General features: G+C 43.4%; 1 non-coding gene across 1 annotated transcript; it reads right to left on the bottom strand.

Annotated features, from left to right (window-relative positions):
* Nucleotides 1-10,249: 10,249 nt before the first annotated feature.
* Nucleotides 10,250-10,357, bottom strand: LOC127772411 (small nucleolar RNA R71). Its single transcript, XR_008017399.1, has one exon. It is a non-coding gene; the product is annotated as a small nucleolar RNA R71 (small nucleolar RNA).
* Nucleotides 10,358-19,636: the final 9,279 nt, after the last annotated feature.

Here is a 19,636-nt window from a genome sequence, read left to right as displayed (position 1 = left end):
TTGAACGATCCTAGGGGGAGCGATTTTTGCATACGGTGATAATTATAGTCTGCCTACAACCTAAAAGCGGTCTCATCTGAAAAATTGATTCGGTAGTAGTGAGTAAATCGGCACATATGTGATTTCTGTGAGAAAAGGTAAATTTTATAGAATTATATCTAAGTTACTGTTGGTATTTCTTAATGACATTACTAGAAATATTCATTCCCAGCAATGGCACCAGAAATTGTCCTAGTATATTTATGGTTACAGAAGTAATCCGCAAGCGCACGGATATACCATTGTAGCATTTTACCCGGAAGTATTCCACGGTATTGTATTTTTAATCCCAAGGGAAGATAATAAGAGTGGACATTGCTAATACACTTTATACATATGTTACTTGTAATTGTCAAAGCCTAAGCAGGGGTTAATTTTCATATAGGAGTAGAATGACACGAAGCAAAGCTAATCAAATCCTCATAATGAAGTAATTCTAACTAAGTGGAAGAAGAATTAGAAAGCATTCAATTCCTATACTTCTAGTATACACTCAAATCCTAGTTTACATCTGCTAGTATACAATCGTGTGGCCAATACCCCCTAACAGTGCCCTCCTGGTACTTCGAGAGACCACCTCGGGTTGCTGAGTTCCTTACGACAACCTATCATGACTGTCCAACCGGGGCTAAATACGGAGGAGTACCCTCCCCAGAAATTTGACTTAGGAATATGTACTAACGTGGAGGAATATCTATACTGAGCAAACACGATTTGAGTAGATTGAACCTATCTTGTTCGCTTCAGTAGGGTCTTGTTTGGCCGAAGCCAATGACGGTTACTACCGACCTCCCAATGACGGTTGTACCGGTTTTGGTGCCCCCAACCGTCATTCTCAAGCTATAATAGGACCTCCCCTCCTTCATTTTAACACACACCAAGAAGGATTCAAGAAGAAAAAGCTCTCTTAGTTTACTCACTTTGCTCTAGTGCTAGTAGGATTAGAATTAGAATAGTCTTCCTTAGTTCTTCGAGTCTCCGGAGAATTCGGGTATGGCCCTTGTAAGACTTTATCCAGTAATGAAATATTCTTCTTTATATAGTTTTGGTCCTTGTTGGTATTTCTTAACGACATTACTAGAAATATGAATTCCCAGCAATGACGCCAGAAATGGTCCTAGTATATATATGGTTATAGAAGGAATCGGCAAGCGCACGGATATACCATTGTAGCATTTCACCTGGGAGTATTCCAAGGTATCGAATTTATTTAATGCCAAGGGAACATTGTAAGAGAGAACTATGCTAATAATGTATATATGCTACTTGTATGATCAGAGTCTAAGCAGGGGTTGATATATTCATAACGGTAGAGTGACATGAAGCAAAGAACTTATATATCTCATTAAACAATCCTACACTATGTGGAAGAAGAAATAGAAAAGCAATCAATTCCTATACTTCTATACACTCAATCTTAGTTTACATCTGCTAGTATATAACTATGTAGCCAATACCCCTAACAGTGCCCTCCTGGTGTTTCGAGAGACCACCCCGGGTTGCCGAGTTCCTTACGACATCCTATCATGGCCGTCCAACCGGGGCTAAATACGGAGTAGTACCCTCCCCAGGAATTTCTCTTAGGAATATGTACTAACGTGGAGGAATACCTGCATTGAGCTGTCACCATCAGAGGCCCACCTCTACTATCCCGCAGCATATATTCTCAATTAATGATATTTAATAATCTAAGTACCGTGCTTACATTACTAAATACTACTCTACACCCGTGCACATGACATAGAGCAACTGATAAATCAGACATTAAACCCGCACCATTGCACCTCTCTGGATGGCTGCCCACAAAATCGGTACGACACAGATATAAGGTAAGAACAGTACTCAGACTAAACAAAGTACCGAAGATATATAAAGAAGAATATTTCATTAAAATTGAAAGTATTACAGAAGAGAATACAAGAGCTGCTAGAGCCATACCGAAACTCTTTCGAAGACTTCGAGGACTCTGAATACTATTCTATTCTACTCCACTTAGCACTAAAATACTAATACTAAAGTATGAAGAGGAATTTGAGCTAACTTGAGTGTGTTGAGAGAGTGAATGAGCTCCTCCTTTTATAGGGCCGGTATGACGGTTGTACCAATGCGAATTGTGCATTTTACCCTCACAACCGTCATTAAGAGTGCATCCGGATCATACACGTGGAGGGCCAGGCTGATTGGGCACCGCCAGTTCGGTCGAAACCTGGGCTAGCCCAACAGGCCTCCAGCTTCGGTACAGTCTTTGACAGGTGGGTCCTATTGACGGTTTTGTAGTTAAGGCGGTTTCCAGGACGGTTACACCTGGCTTCTGAGCCCTCTTATCCATAAGCTTGCTTAGGAGTGAGGTTTTCTCCACTTTCTCTTTATTTTATTTGATAAATTCCTGCAACATATTGTTCTCCAAGTATAAGTGGAACTATATTATTTGAAAACAAATATGCATTGTAAGCATAGCTAATTCTCCATTATTTTAGTTATATTGACGGTCGAAATTTGTCTGTAACGACTGTTAACAGTTACACAAAATCATAGGGATTTTGGTGCATGACACAAATCCACATCATTAACCAATTTTCACGAAACCACATCATTAACCAATTTTACATACTCCTCAAAATTTTAATATGATTTAGTTACATCCATGTAAAATTTCTATGATGGATTAAAAAAAACTCATAAATTTATCAATTTAAGATGTAATTGTAGAACTCAAAAGGATAGATCAAAGTAAAATAATCAATAGTTTGGTTTTGTGCAACTTAGATCACAGTACCTAGGGTTAAGTGAGATTTACTTTTAAAAGAACACATTAAGCCAGTGTTGGTATTTCTTAATGTCACAGATAAAATCTGCAAGTGCACGGAAGATACCGATGCAGCACTTCAACTGGCAGTATTCCAAGGTATCTATTTCCATAGGGAACGTGTGTGTTCAGCTCTTCTTCAGGTTGATCCAAGGACACAAAGAAAATGTAGGCAAAGGGTAGAGATGATTTCCTAGTGAGAAACGGTGTCTACAGAAAGCTCAGTTTAATCCTAATGCGATACTTCAGGCACTGGCCAGCTCGCTACTCCCAAATGTCACTCTACTACATACCCGTACATGGAGGACTTTAATGTACTTGAGGGCTATCACCACCTCTACACCGATCTCAAACCTACTGTGGGATACGAAGGAATCACCGGAAATTAATTACCCAGATACTGCGTCTATGCAATTAATAACTACTTTAGTGGTAGCTAAATTCTAAAGTAATCACAATAAATTAATGGACTTTAGTGAACAATGATCCCGCATGCTAATTAGAAAATAACCAAGAATTATTCACATGAAGTAAATCTTAATTACTCAGGAAGATAATTCTATTAAACCAGAGTAATTAACAATGTACAAAAAGTAAGAGGAGATTACCGACAACTCCAGAATTCGTCCGATTTCTTCTACCATACTCTCCCTATTCTATGTGTAAAATAAATCATACAAAGAGCCTCTTATAATTCAGCTCAAGCTACATCTTGGTGTGAGTTGGAATGAAGGATGAGGAGTGGTATTTATAGGTAGAGGTGCCTTGGGAGTGTGGAGACCCTCCATGGAATCATATGAGCATCTTCACTCTCCTCAAGCCAAGCGTCTATTTGGAAGACAGTTGGAGAGCCGGAAACGGTAGAAACCCACATTGGGGAGCGGTTGCTACCGAACTCAACTTGGGCCTGGGCTAGTGGCCTCTGTCAGGGTTGGGCTGAACCCTGGCCGGCTCCGTTGGCCCCGTTTTTCCTCCTGAGCACTAATATTGGGTACCTCATTCTATTGGTACGGTGGTTGGGCCCATTTGGAGGTGTTTAATTGGATTTTTGGGTCCAAAACTCCATAAGTTTGGATATGAGTTTGATTCTCCTCCTTCTTCATGTATATTTCTTCTCAACTTAAGTAGTTTGTCACCTGCATCCACATATACACCAACACTCGTGGAAATTATTAGAAATATATCCTACCACTATGTTGGATATTTTATACTTTCAGTTTTATGCAGGTATTGACGGCGAGAATTTGGTATTTAACAGCCGTCAACAGCCAGTTCACTGCTTCGTGCCAGAATTTCAATTGTTCATCCACAAATTAACACATCACAGATTCAATTTCTATCAAGCCTAAAGTTTTACTAAAATTAGAAGAACTATCATCTTTGCATGGCTGATCTAAACTTAAAAATTTATCAGTCATGAAGCGAGGCTTTTGGTTGTTCCCCTTTCTTTTGCGATCCATCTGGTTGCGCTGATCCTCCTGACAAATCAACTTGTCAAATAGCTTCTCAAAATCAGTATAATCTCCATAGATGACCTGGTTGGTTAGTTCATCATTAAGACCAAACATAAACTTCTCTTCCCTCACGGTATCGGTGCGCACGTCAACAGGAGAGTAGCGTGTGAGGCGATGTTTGTAGATCCTTAAGTGTCAAATCCGACTGCCAATTCCTGCAAGAAAGAAAATTAAAGAATATAAAATTGAATACTAAACTTAGAGGTAGTGGATATTACTAACTAGTTCCACAAGTCTTGGTGAATATTTGTATGCATGTGAATTATGGAGGAAAACCGTCTGACATGCGATGAAATATACCTCCGGCTAATCAGACGTGAGTACACAGATTGGATGGCCCAAAAAACAGAGTAAAACCAACATATTTAAGGCCATCCACCGTACACCGTCATGAAGACCCACTAGGCAATGACCCAGGTGCAAGGTGGCACGAGGTGGCTCGACTAGGTTTGGCCGAACTAGGGATGGCTATTGATATTTCTTAACAACATTACTAGGAACTTAATCCCAAGCAATGTTGTCAGAAATATTAAACGGTAATCGTATGGGTTAAAGAAATAATTCTGCAAGCACATGGATATACCGCTATAGCATTTCACCCGGAAGTACGTCCAAGATATCGTATTTATTTAATTCCAATGGAAGATATGGTAGGAGAGTAATATGCTATAAATTCTTATCATACTTATGTAGATCAAAGTCTTATGCAGGGATTAATCAATTGAGGATAAGGATAGATTTGACACATAAAAGGTTCAGTTTAGAATACTCTCACTAAATTATAAGTCTAGGCTAAATAGAGAAGAAATTAGAACAACATCATTTATGCACTTCTAGTATATAGTCATTTAGTATATACTTACTATTGTACAACTCTGTGGCTAATAACCCCCTAACTATGCCCCCCCTGGTATATCGAGAAACCACCCCATATTGTCGGGTTCCTTACGACAATCCGTCATGGCTATCCAACCGGTTAAAGATACGGAGGAGTACCCATAGCAAGAACCTCTCTTAGCCCTACCTACGCACGTGGAGGAATACCGGTACTGAGCTGTCACTATCAGCGGCCTACCTCTACAGATCCGTGGCATATAGCACCACTTAATGATATCTAATAATCTAAGCATCACGCTTACAATACTAAATATTACTCTACATCTCTACAGATGACATAGAGCAACTATATAAATAGACACTTAGACAATACTATTGCATATCTCTGGTAAGCTAACTACATATTTAATACGAGACAAGTATGAGCTAAAGTTCGTACTCGAATAATTATGCAAGTATAGTAAAGGACCAAAACTAGATAAAGAAGAGTATTTCATTATCGGATAAAGTCTTACAAGAGAGGGAACAGATACTAGATCCATACCCGAAATCTCCGGAAGACTTGAACTAGAGAAGACTATTATAATTCTATTTTCTACTAGCACTGGAGCAAAGTAAGTAAACTAGAGAGCTTCTTCACCTGAATCATTCATGATGTGTGTTGAAATGGAGGAGGTGAGGACCTTTTATAGCTGATCAATGACGGTTAGGAGCGACAATACCGGTCACAACCGCTATAGAAAAGTCAGTAGTACCGTAATAGCCGGTTGTGGCTGGGCCGGGACATGCCAAGTTAGCAGAACCCAGAGGTCCGCCGACCCCTGGCCAGCCCCCCTGGCTGTGGACTTCCTCTTGGGCCCTGACATTTTACTCCTTGGCCCAATGGCATGGTGGTTGGGCCCATTTGAAGATGTTCTAATGAGTTTGTGGATCCATCCATCCATGTCTGCCACATGTTGGGCTCTGATTGGTTGAACGGTGAATTTCCATCATTTCTCCATTTATGAAGTAATCTACTGTATTCAAATACTTTGCCAAGTACAAGTGGACTTGGATTATTTCTAAGTAAATATGCATCCAAGCATTGCTAGTTCTCCATTATTTCTGGAAGTATTAACGGTCGAAATTGGTCTATAATGACTGTCAACAGTGGCTGCCCTCGTGCTCAGCTTCCATGTGGTGACAGTTATCACTATCCCGAAGTCGGTGGCACAAGGCTTAACGCAGGAAACTGCCATCTAATGACGGCTGGAGGACATGTGGAGGTTTGAGAGGAGTTGGAGGAGAATATTTCCATAGCATCTCCACTCTCTCAAGTCGTATCCACATTATAAGTAGCCCCTCTACTCCTCACTTCAAATTTGCACCAACAAGCAGACTACAACTTCACTTATATACATAGGCATTGCTCTAGAAGGGTAGGAATAGAATGGGGAAGCTCCGAAAGGAGTGCACCAAATTTCAGACATCTCTCCGGGGTTCCGAAGGAGTGCCGGATATGTTGGCATTCTTCTAGGGGAGTTCTGGAGGAGTGCCGGAGTCCCGAAGATGCCGGTACTCCCTCCGATCTTGTACCTCGACGGATGCTTCTTTTATAAGTAAGTATTTGTGATCTCCTTTGGTATTTAATTTTATTTAGTTTTATCACTTGCTTAGGTAGACTACCTTAATCTTCTCTGTGACGTTGGGATTAGGATAGTAACCAATAGCACAGACACGATGTCTAGGCTGGAGATTACCTTTGTTTGATGTGTGCTCCACGGGTTGTAGAGGTAGTTGACAGGTGGTGACAGTATTGTCCGTCCTTCATAATCCTCCACATTCGGGTACATCATAGAGCCATAGGCCAGAGTCTCCTTGGCAGATCAGGGGTAAGCCGATGCTTGAAGCAATTGATAGAGTTTTATCTTAACTTGATTAAGATAATTAACCCATAGGAATCCTCTCTATTCTTGGCCTACCATATAGTTATTGCCCTTGGAAGAATCTCGTTCTTAGATTATACACATACGTTGCCTGTGGATACTATATCCTGGAATACTCTTGGGGTGAAGGCTACGACGGTATTTGTGCGCTTGCGGATTATTCTGTCGTCGTACTAAATAATAATAGGCGGTTGAACTCATGTAGGTACTCTATAGCTATCTTGTTTCCCTAATGAAGCGCATGGAACTCCCTCTTATTTTGTGCTACAGTCCCATTGGGAACCTATGCCTTCCTGAAGCTACGGCAAAATTCCGCCCAAGTGACATGTCCCAGCTGAGCGGGTGACCATGTAGTTATCCCACCAAGCAGAAGCGGGACCTTGAAGTTTGTACGTGGCAAAGACAACCTTCTCCTAGTCGTTCCACCGGAGGAGGTTCATCTTCTTCTCAATGGCATGAAGCTAGTCATTGGCTTCCATTGGGTTGATGGTGCTGGAGAAAGTGAGTGGCCTGACATGGAGAAACTAAAGCAGTTTGGACTAAGGTGGTGGTGGTGGACCAAACTGCTGATTCAGCTGCTGCAGTGCCTGATGGTGCATCATCTGCTATTGCATATATTGGTGTTGTTTTTGCATCTGCTGCATATCATTGTATGATATGCGTCTAATTGGCCAACACCTGAGCGATTGTTGAATTCTCTAGCGGTGGAGGTGGACCATTGCTAGTTGCACCACTGGTATTGGCTCCTCCAGTCTATTCCTCACTGCTGCTACCATCACCTGTTGCATGGTCGCCATTCCTTGTGTTCACCATCTGAATGGGGATGGACAGAAAAAGGGGGAAAGGAAAGAATACAGACTGCTAAAAAACCTAAGCTTTATTACATTATAATTTAAGTGCAATTGTCTAATTTGAATTAAAACAACTGCAAAGAAAACAATTCAACTCCTAATTAAGGTAGTCATACCGCAACCACTGTTGACGGTCGTTATCGATCAGTTTCGACCATCAATATTACCAAATTAAGAGAGAACTAGTGATGCTTGTAATGCATATGTTTGTTAGAATAATAATATTCCACTAGTATTAGGTATACTAATCTTTTGTAGAGAATGACACTAAAGTGGAGGAGAATCGACATCAACATAGACGATAAATCAATCGGACAATGTCGATAACCAGACTTATGTATGAATGGGAAAAGAACTCAGAATTGACACGATGAATTGGGCCAAAATTCACAAGTCTACGAAGTGAAGCAATAGAGGAATTCGCCAGGCGAAGATGGGCTGGTTTGGGCCAGCCCATGGTTCGGCCGAACCAGGGGGTTCGGCCGAACCCCCATCTCCACTGTTGAGGCCAGGGTTTGGCATGGACGTCCAAGATTGCACCCCAATGACGGTTGGAGGGTACTTCGGACAATTCCTCTTCCACAACCGTCATAACCACCTCTATATAAAGGCTTCACTCTCTTAACTTCAACACACACCTCAAGCAATAGCTCTCTCATTTCTCTCAAGTTTAGTTTAGTAGTACCTAGCTGGTGGAATAGAAATAGAATAGGAGTCAGGATTCTGGAAGCCTTCGGAAGAGTTCGGGTATGGCTCTAATAGCTTTTCTCTTCTCTTTTGTAAGCTTTGTACTTTTATTAGAATACTCTTCTATATACATTTATGGTATTGAAATATTCTCCGAGTATATGAGTACCTACTTTATATTATGTTCTTATTATACTGAATATACGGCTAGCTTATCTGGGAGATGCTTTGGTGCGGGTATAGTGTTTGCTTATGCAATTACTCTAGGTCATGACGATGATATTAGAGTAGTATCGGCTAGTTTAGACGTGGTGTCTAGATTACGGGATATCATTATTTGGGGTTATATATTGCGGATGAGAGGTGGGCCGCTGATGGCGACAGCTCAGTACGGGTATTCCTCCGCGCCTATATATAATCCTAAGTTAATTTCCTAGGGAGGGTATTCCTCCGTATTTAGCCCCGGTTGTATGGTCATGACGGGCTGTCATAAGGAACTCGACAGTCAGGGGTGGCTTCTCGAAGTACCAGGAGGGCATCGGATAGAGGGTATTAGCTAGTATATCAATTAACTAGAATGTATGTATACTATGTATATTAGACGTATAGGAATAGATTTCCTTTCTCTTTTCTTTCCACTTAGCTTAGATGATATATTATGAGGATGAGTAGTTAATGCTTGTGTGTCACTCTACCCTTGGATTATCTTAACCCCTGCTATATGATTATCACAAGTAATATATAAATTATTAGTTGAATTCTCTCTACATGATCTTCCCACGGGATAAAATAAATACGATAACATTGGAATACCCTCGGGTGAAATGCTACAATGGTATATCCGTGCGCTTGCGGATAAACTCTGTAACCATAATATACCAGAAATATTTCTGCGCCATTATTGGGAATTATATTTCTTATAATGTCGTTAAGAAATACCAACAAGCATTTCTGGCGCCGTTGGCGGGGAACATTCATAATAGAGATTACTTGAACTAATACTTTATATTTACCTCTGTATAATCATTTCCTTTGCAGGCTAACCTTGGTTGTTTTCACTTTTTGTTGTGAAAACAGGGTAGTGCATGACTGGTTTCAACTTGCCGGAAAACTTCAAAGAAAATCCAAAAGCTTTCTTCCGGAGCTTTAGGCCGCGAGTCGTTGCTCCACAGAAAACTCTACCGACAAAGAAACCAGCCGTACCAGCGCCACTGCCCTTCAAGACAATGGCCTGCAAGACTCTTCGCGAGTTCAGTACTCCCTCTGCTGATAATGTGGCCATCGGGCCGCAAGTCAACATAGGAGATGTGGATTTCGATTTGAAGTCTAGCCTCATCACGATGACGCAGGCTAGCCCGTTCTGTGCCAAGCCTAATGAGGATGCCAATGCTCATATGCAACAATTCCTAGAGATTTGTAGCACGTACACTATCAAGGGCGTCAGTCCCGACGCCGTCAGGCTGCGGCTGTTTCCGTTCTCCCTTCTCGAGAGAGCGAAGCAGTGGTTCTATGCCAACCGTGCTGCTGTCAACACTTGGGACAAATGCTTTACGGCATTCCTCTCGAAATTCATCCCGATGGGCAAAACCAATGCTCTTGTGGAAGGATTTCCAGTTTCTAGCATACAAGGGACGAGTCTATTCTGGAAGCATGGGAACGACTGCAGGAGTATGTGGCCGCCTGTCCTCATCATGGGATGGACGACTGGCTGATCCTGCAGAATTTTTACAATGGACTCACCCCAATGTCCCGCGATCACCTGGACGCGGCAGCTAGAGGAGCCTTCTTCTCTAAAACGGTTCAAGGAGCCGTTGAATTAATAGAGAAGATGGTCTCCAATATGGGTTGGAGCGAGGAACCACTCCAGACCCGTCAGCGAGGCATGCAAACCTTCAAGGAGACGGAATTACTTGCTGCCAAGCTATACCTCCTCATGAAACGCTAGGACAACCACGAGAAAAGGCCACAAGGCACCGTCAAGGCCTTGGACTCTCACATCACGTGTGAGGTCTGTGGCGGCACGGATCATTCTGGGAACGACTGCCCGGAAACCCGTGAGGAGGCGATGTACATGGGCAACAACACTGGGTACCGTCCACAAGGAGGTCAGGGGTGGAACCAACCACGCCCATATTATCAATGAGATAAAAACAACGGTAACTTCTCTAACCAGCCCTCCTTGAAGGATCTTGTTTTTGCGCAAGATAAAACCACCGATGCGCTAAGCAAAAAGCTTGCTGCTACCGATAAGATCCTAGAGAACATAAATTTCAAATTAGATGGCTTTGCCTACGCATTTCAAAACCAGATGAGCTTTAATAAGATGAAAGAAACCCAGTTATCTCAGTTAGCATCCTTAGTCCCTGCAACTGAAACTGGGAGGATTCTGGGGCAACCCGACTCCTCCATTGAAAATGTTAAGGCAATCACGACGAGGGGAGGTAAGTCCACTCGTGATCCACCGTATCCTAACCCTGTAGGAACTAATGGGATGTCAAAAGAAGCACCATCTAATGACTCGGCTGACAAGGAGATTCAGCCAGAAAAGACCGTGCCGCAGGAGTACTGCGACACGCGGTTGCTGCTGTTTCCCCAACGGATCAGGAAACCGTCAGTAGACGAGCAGTTTGCTCGTTTTGTTGAAGTAATCCAGAAGATTCACATCAACATGCCATTGTTGGACGCTATGCAAGTGCCGACATACACCCGTTATCTCAAGGACATACTCAACAACAAGAGACCGCTCCCAACAACGGAGGTGGTCAAGCTGACAGAACAATGCAGCAACGTCGTACTCCACAAGCTCCCGGAGAAGAAGAAAGATCCGGGGTGTCCCATGATCACCTGCTCGATCGAGGCACAACAATTCGACCAGGCCTTGTGCGATCTTGGAGCTAGCGTCAGCGTCTTGCCAAAAGACGTCTTCAACAAGCTTAACTTCACGGTGTTGGCACCGACACCGATGCGCCTCCAACTGGTTGACTCGTTAGTCCGTTACCCAGCAAAATATTCAAGTGGTCGAAGTGGAGCCACCCAAGACGGACAGCCTGGTGAAATTCATGCAAAACTTCCTGGAGAAGGAAACAACAATGCCTAGGAACCGTTATTGGAGGACGTCGGTAAAATCATCTGTACCAGCCAAGAAGTTAGAGCAGCCGGCTCAGAAGAAGCCATCTTCCGCACCGAAATCAAAGAAGGTGTGGAAGGAAAAGCTGAAGACGCCCGCTCCATCACCTCCAAAGACGGGTGGAAAATCCGTGAACTAACCGAAAGGAGGTACGGTCTTGCACGTCGGACTTTAAATGACGCGACCTTCGCCAACAGGTGAATTGGTATGTATCCGCATATTTGCTTTCAACAATTTGAATTTTTGCATCATCACATATTTGAATTTCATATTTGCATTTAGGATTTTTGAATTTTGAGGAAATTCTTCAAATGAATTTTTCAATGCAAACAAAAATAAAATTTTCAACAAAAATTGACTGTGCCACGACCACACTGACCGTTGGAATCCAACGGCCGCAAGTGGGGCCGGTTGGGCCCACCAGGGGTTCGGCCGAACCGGCCAGGCAACGGTCGGCTGCCTCACTTTTTGAGGCAACAGCTAGTGGGCCCCACAGGTCGGTTTTGACCGTTGTGGGTGCACTACTTAAGCCAACCAACCGGGAGAAGGGACTTCACCCCATTTCAACACATTTTCATCCCCTCTCCAAAGTTTGCTGTCAAGTTCATTCAAGCTTTGATAGTTTCCCTCAAATTCAAAATAGTTTAGTTGCATATATAAAAGTTGCTTTGGTGAAACTAACCGGCGGATGAAACTCTTGTCATTCCTAACCCCCGCCGAGTTTGCATATGCAATTACTCTATGTTATGACGATGATATTAGAGTAGTATCTGGTAGTTTAAGTGTGGTGTCTAGATTACGGGATATCATTATTTGGGGTTATATATTGCGGATGAGAGGTGGGCCGCTGATGGTGACAGCTCATTACGGGTATTCCTCCGCGCCGGTATATAATCCTAAGTTAATTCCCTGGGGAGGGTATTTCTCCGTATTTAGCCCTGGTTGTATGGTCATGACGGGCTGTCGTAAGGAACTCGACAGTCTGGGGTGGCTTCTCGAAGTACCAGGAGGGCATCGAATAGAGGGTATTAGCTAGTATATCAGTTAACCAGAATGTATGTATGCCATGTATATTAGAAGTATAGAAATAGATTATATTTCTCTTTTCTGTCCACTTAGCTTAGATAATATATTATGAGAATGAGTAGCTAAAGCTTGTGTGTCACTCTACCCTTGTATTATCTTAACCACTGCTTAGAATATGATTATCACAAGTAATATATAAATTATTAGTCAAGTTCTCTCTACATGATCTTCCCATGGGATAAAATAAATACGATACCCTTGGAATACTCTTGGTTGAAATGCTACAATGGTATATCCGTGCACTTGCGGATGAACTCTGTAACCATAATATACCAGAAGTATTTCTGCGCCATTGTTGGGAATTATATTTCTGTAATGTCGTTAAGAAATACCAACAGCGGGCAGCGACATGCAGCCACCGGCGATGGGTGCTGGCGATGCGGGAGCAATGGCGGGAGGTGCGGGGCATGGTGGCGCACGCGGGATGCTGCGGCTCATGTAGAAACAAAAGGGGAGAGGGGAAAGAGGAAGTCCTGTCCAGGGAAACAGCGGTGACCAGCGCAGAGCGCAGGACGATGGCAACGTTATGCCAAGGAGTAGACGGGCTATGGCGAGTCGTAGAGGAGGAGAGGAGAGGGGTCAAGAAGAAGATCACTTGCAATTGAAGAAGAGTGGGTTCCGGCGACGGGGAGCGATGACCGAACGGCGGCCGAGGGGCAGACAGGCTCGGCGGTGGTGGCGACGCGGCTAGGTGGTGACCCTAGCGCTGTCTAGTGGACAATTGGAGGAGAGCGGTGAGTAGTGGAGCTCTATCGATCCGGAGTCTGAATCTCTTCATTCTCGACGGACGGCTGCTCAGAAACCTTTTCATCAATCGACCTAGCAGAAGTGGATGGTTGAGCGAGTGGCTTCATCGTTAGAGGTTCCTCTATCTTGGACACTGATGCCTTCGACTGGTTTTCATTGGTTTGCGTCATGAAGTATTTTCTAGAATGCGATCCAACATTATTCTTCCTTCTGACGGTATTTTGTGCATGAACGATCCTCCAGTGGTTATGTCCAGATAGAATGCAGACTCCTTATCCAAACCCGTATGGAAATGTTGCATAAGCACATACTCGGGTAAGGACAGGGTTGGTACGGATTGCACTAAATTAGTGAATCTGGACCAGGCTGCACTGATTGATTCGTTTTCGATCTGCTTGAAACTGAGAATTTCTACTCGTAGGGCAGTAATACGGGTAACTGGGAAAAAGGCAAGACAGAATCTGTCTCGCAACTTTTCCCAACTACCGTTTACACATCCAACGGTAGAGGTGTACCATTGCTTTGCTCTCTCTTGAAGAGAGAACGGGAACAATTTTGACCGCACAGTTTCTTGTTTCATGCCACGAATCTTAAGGCATGAGCAGACTTGTTCAAAGTCTCGCAGATGACTGTAGGGATTTTCTAGATCAAAGCCAGAAAAAGGATTTTCCCTAACCATACTGATTAGTTGTGTAAATGGGCTCCAATAAAGGAGGTGGCTCATAGAATTCGCCCCGAGGAGCAGACAGCTCAAAAAGAGGTTGCTCCATGGTCGAGAAGAGTTTGACAGGAATACTTCTCTAGTATAGCAGGGGCGAAGGTAGAAATAAAAAAAATAAAAAGGATACGAGGATGAACTAGGTTCAGAAATGATCAGCAACCGTTCCCCGGCAACGGCGTCAGAAATGCTTGTTGGTATTTAATACGGTCACAGATAAAATCCGCAAGCGCACGGATATACCGATGTAGCACTTCCCCTACGGAGTATTCCAAGGGTATCGAATCCAAGGGAACGTGTGTGGTCAAATCTTTCTCCAGTTCATCCAAGGACACCAAGCAAATGATAGGCTAGGATAGAGAGGATTTACTAGTGAGAAACAGTGTCTAGGGAAAGCTTAACTTTAATCCTAATGCAATACTTCAGGCACTGGCAACCTGCTGTTTCCAGATGTCGCTCTACTACGTACCCGGACAGGGAGGACTTAAGTGATCTCGAGGGCTGTCATCACCTCTACACCCACCTCAAACGTTCTGTGGGACATGCAGCAATTACTGGATAACAATTACCTAAACACCACGTCTAAGCAATTACTATCTACTTTAGTGTTTATAACTCACCAAAGCAATCACTATATTTTAGTTGATTACAGTGAACAATAATCCTGTATGCTATTTAGGAACTAACCAAGAGATAATTCTCACATGATAAATCTAAATTACTCAGGAAGAATATTATATTGAATTCAGAGTAATAAATAGAATAAAAGAAATAGGAGAAGATTACCGACAACTCCGGAATTCTTCCGAGTTCTTCTACTCTACTCTCTTCCTATTCTAGTATACAATATAGTACAATAGAGCCTCTTATAATTCAGCTCAAGCTTGGAGTGTGTGAGTGAAGTGAAGAGGTGATGTCCTTTTATAGGGCAGTAATGACGGTTGTGAGAAGGGGAAATGTCCGAACTGCCCCGCAACCGTCATTGGAGAGCATCTGGAGCGTCCACGCCAAACCCCAGCCTGGATGGCCCTGGTTCGGCCGAACCTGGGCTAGGCCCAACTGGCCTAGCTCTTGGCCCATCTTCTCCCCTGGACCTCCTTTATCCATTTCTCGGAGTTTTGGGTTGATTTACTGGTATTTGGATCAAGTTCACAACCCCTCCTTGTATAGATACATGATTCTCCTTACTGTAGTCTGATTTTCCTCCCAACATCGGTGTTTATCATCTGCATACAAATGTATACCAACACTTGTGGAATATGTGAGAGTAAGCACCTATCACTGTTGGATGTTTTATTATCTAAACTTTATGCAGATGTTGGCGGTATAGAATTGACATTTAACAGCCGCCAACAAGGTGATCGATAGATGCCTACTCCTTGTTGTCGACCAGTCGGTTGTAGCGATCTCTCACCACCTGTCACTCAACTTCTATTAACTTCTATTAGTCGAGGTGACGACTACAACTGGTGTTTCGACCAGTTACGTAGCAGTCCCCGCGATTTGAGGTACGACTACAACTGGTCTTCGATCAGCGGCGTAATGATTCTCCCACTACGTCTGCAATTTCTTGAGTACAACTACACACTCGGTCTTCGCCTTGTGTGGTAGTCACCTCATCAACCCATGTCGTTCAAATTCTGTAAGTGTTTGTATGTGCAATATTTGTCCGTTGATCCCCTTATCTTATATCGCCCTATCTTGAAGTCGATCCTATCATTCCTTTACACTATTGTCATATGCAAATTCAATTTATTTTCAATTTTCAAATTCATATTATATCATGTTACCCTTGAGCATTCACTCGGGGGCTATTTGTATCTAACAATCTATTATGTGTTTTGATTTCAGGAAAGTCAGACTTCAAGGCTTTGTCGCAGACTCTACAACTACTCGATTACTCAAGAACGATTACTGGAGTTTGACAAGGATTACGGAATAAAGCGATGGTGTACCTGCCGAGACGAAATTTCTTGACTTCAATCCAAATTCATGATTACGGCAAGATAAAGAATTAAGTCGTATACTCCGCACCTTCTCGGTCATCCGAGAATGTCAAGCGAGCACGACAATTGTTATTCCAAGGTCTTCGGTCGAGAACATCAACTCATTCATTTGCATTGAAGTCGGGAGCTACTGTTAGGGTTATGGATACCACATATCCAATAGTAATCGACTAAGCTCGGAAGGGCCCACCATATATCAAGTCATATACGGAATCATACCTCGTATATAGAAGAAGTTCTAGATAAGGAAGGACGAGTAGAGTTCTATATGGAAACAATAAGGACTACTCGAATCGTATCCATACTTGTCTTCCTAGTTCTACTTGAACAAGGGGACATCTATGGGTATAAATACACGACCCCCTAGGAGGAGGGAAGACAAAAAAACAGAGACACCAGTCAAAATAAACACTAACACACGGCGCCAAACATCGATATTGGAGATAGCCTAGATGGACTCAATATGGTGCCTGCGGAGGCCGACAAGAGGAATCTAGTGCTATATAGGATCTCGACGAGTTCGTACTCGAGGAGGAAGACTACCCTATCGTCGACTGCGTGTTGGTGATCCATGCTGCCAAGTTGACGACAGCTAGATAGGTTATCCCAATTATTGTACTTGTGTGATTCAAATGAATAAAGAGCAACATCGGCTTCGACCAACTGGAGTAGGGTCGTTACCTTCCTGTGAAAGGGCCCGAACCTACATAAAAATTCTTGTCTCTATTTCTTTTACCTCGACCTCGCATATACCCTGGTACCAACGATCCCCATACTATGCAAATACCTTAGTTGTGACCCAAAACGTCGACAACTACTTTATATAAATCCGTGATCCGTTAGATCATTGGTTTCTCTTCTTTGGAACCCATCTAATGATAACTATCATGTGTTCCCTTTCTATGGGCAATTAGGATTGCTTTATATATATATCCGGGTGAATCATAGACCCAAAAGTGCACACGGGTGAATTTATTCGGCCTCAGTGCATCGGCAAAACTAGCCATATTAAAATCACATCGGCAAAACTAGCCATATTAAAATCACAGTGCCTATAATAAGGTTTTTGGATTCATATATTGATTTAATTTATTTCATAAATAAATCATGACATTGCATATGTAAACTAACATAATCATATCATACAATCTTTGGAAGATCAGTTGCACAATAGGAATGACTCGCGGTATCGGGCATTGACAACAACAAGCAACACCCGAGAGAAGAGGAAGAAGAGCCGTTGTGGAGGAACAACAACCAATCACGCAAAGCACTTGCAAAAACAAACGCCAGCGAGTGGGATGGAGTAGACTACAAGTGACGGTGCAATACTGAGGAGGAGGCAAACCCTATATTGATTTTGTGTGTGTTACGTGGAGGTGGCAGCGCCTGCATAATCTCCACTCCGCTCCTCGCACCAGATTATTCATTGTGTTTCTAAAAACAAAACCGAATTTTGTGCCGCAAAACAAAATTACAAAAGAATACTGTATCTGCGCAAAAGTGAGGGACCAATTTTGACGAACCATTCGACACGCATGTCACCACGTACGCGCCACGCTCGTGTATTCCCGTTGTTCTCTCCACCTCACACAGTGGCGGGCCCAGGGTTTTGAACTTGTGTATTAGAAATAGGGAGAGGAAAATTTTTTGTTCATACACCTAAAAACCTAATAACTAGCTTGTATAGTATCACACACTAATAATTATATAATATATAGCGTATATAATATAAAATTGAGCATAAGTTCACACATTGATAGAATTGATCATCACGTGAAATTGTTTAACATATAGAAATACTAATAATAAACATATCAAAGTGCCAACATATGGAATAGAAAAATGATAGAAAATGATAAATTGGGAAGAAATCTTACTACAGTTCTACAAACTAGGCAACTACAATTCTACAAACTAAGCAAGCAAGCAAGTACACTAAATCAATCAATTGCAGTTCCCAATCATAAAATCTTCATTGCAATTATTCAAATTTTGTGCTTTTGACTCACTGTGCGTGGTGGCAGTGTTGTGGCGGTGTGGCCTGTCGGCGTCTCGGCGTCAGCGAGTGGCGCCTCAGCACCTGGCCTCGGTCATCAGCGGAAGGGGAGGCGGCTCGGCGCCCAGCCGCCCACGCCGACACGCCCCACAGCACCGCGCAGCCCATCGCTCGAGCCTGGTCCGGCGGAAGGGGAAGGCGGCGCGCCCGCTCGGTCGTCAGGCGTCGGCGGAAGGGGAAGGTGGCTCGGCGTCCAGCCGCCCACGCCGGCACGCCCCACAGGCGGACAGGCCACAGCGTCGCGCGGCCCGTCCCTTGAGTCAACGAGCCGGCGACACCGACGCACTGCGCCTGCTCGGCCGACAGCCGCTGCGGCTGCAATGGTGCGCCCAGCCGGCGGCTGCCCCTGCCTGGCTTGCTGCCCCGCGGTCGCCGGCTCGCCGCCGCCGCACGCCACGCCCGCCGCCGGCCTGCCGCAACGCACGCCGCGCCTGCCGAGTGCCGCTGCAACGCACGCCGCCGCCTGGCTCCTTGCAAATTTAGGGTTTGGGATTGGGGATTTTGGGAGCTGCCTGGGAGGGGATTTTTGTTTCGAAATGGGCTCAGTTGCGGCCCAAGTAGAATGCGGGCCAAGTGAAAAGGGGGAAGGAGTGGAAAATTTAGACCCAACACAGCAGAAATGGTAAAACAAGGCCCAAATAAGTAGTTTAACTCTTTTTCTTTAACTTTTTGCATATATTCTTTTTGCATACATATAAGAACTATATAGTATATATACCTATTTTTTGTCCAAAAATCTTGGGTATATATATGAATACCGCTGAATCATAGCTAGACCCGCCCCTGACCTCACATGCCTCAAGTGGCTAGGAGAGTATCATCCCTTATAAGGAGATCTCCCACTCCTAGAATAGGTAAGGTGGTACTAAAATCCCCATGCTTACTATCCCATGAGACGGACGTTAGTGATTTTTTAAAGAATTTATTTTCGAATAGGCTAAGTCCCACCTATCAACAAGCTAGGGTCACATAACAGGTTTATTAGATTGGGTTCGAATATATGCTAGAAAGTGCGCAACATATTTTTTTCGATTATCAGTTATTAATAATTTATTTTTTCTCTTTTTTTTCAGGACAGAAACTGAAAGCTAGCTTAGGAGCCTAGAGGAGTGGTACTCATACGAGCGTGGTACCACCAATAAATCTGTGGTCAGATATATAATATTAGGCAAAATCTAATCAGCGTGCGCTCTCTGTTTTGCCTTATCGCGCGACACGCTCATCGGCCGTCCGA

This window comes from Oryza glaberrima, chromosome 4, assembly GCF_000147395.1.
Source record: "Oryza glaberrima chromosome 4, OglaRS2, whole genome shotgun sequence".
NCBI classification, from domain to species: Eukaryota; Viridiplantae; Streptophyta; class Magnoliopsida; order Poales; family Poaceae; genus Oryza; species Oryza glaberrima.
This window is presented reverse-complemented; position numbering and strand designations above follow the sequence as displayed.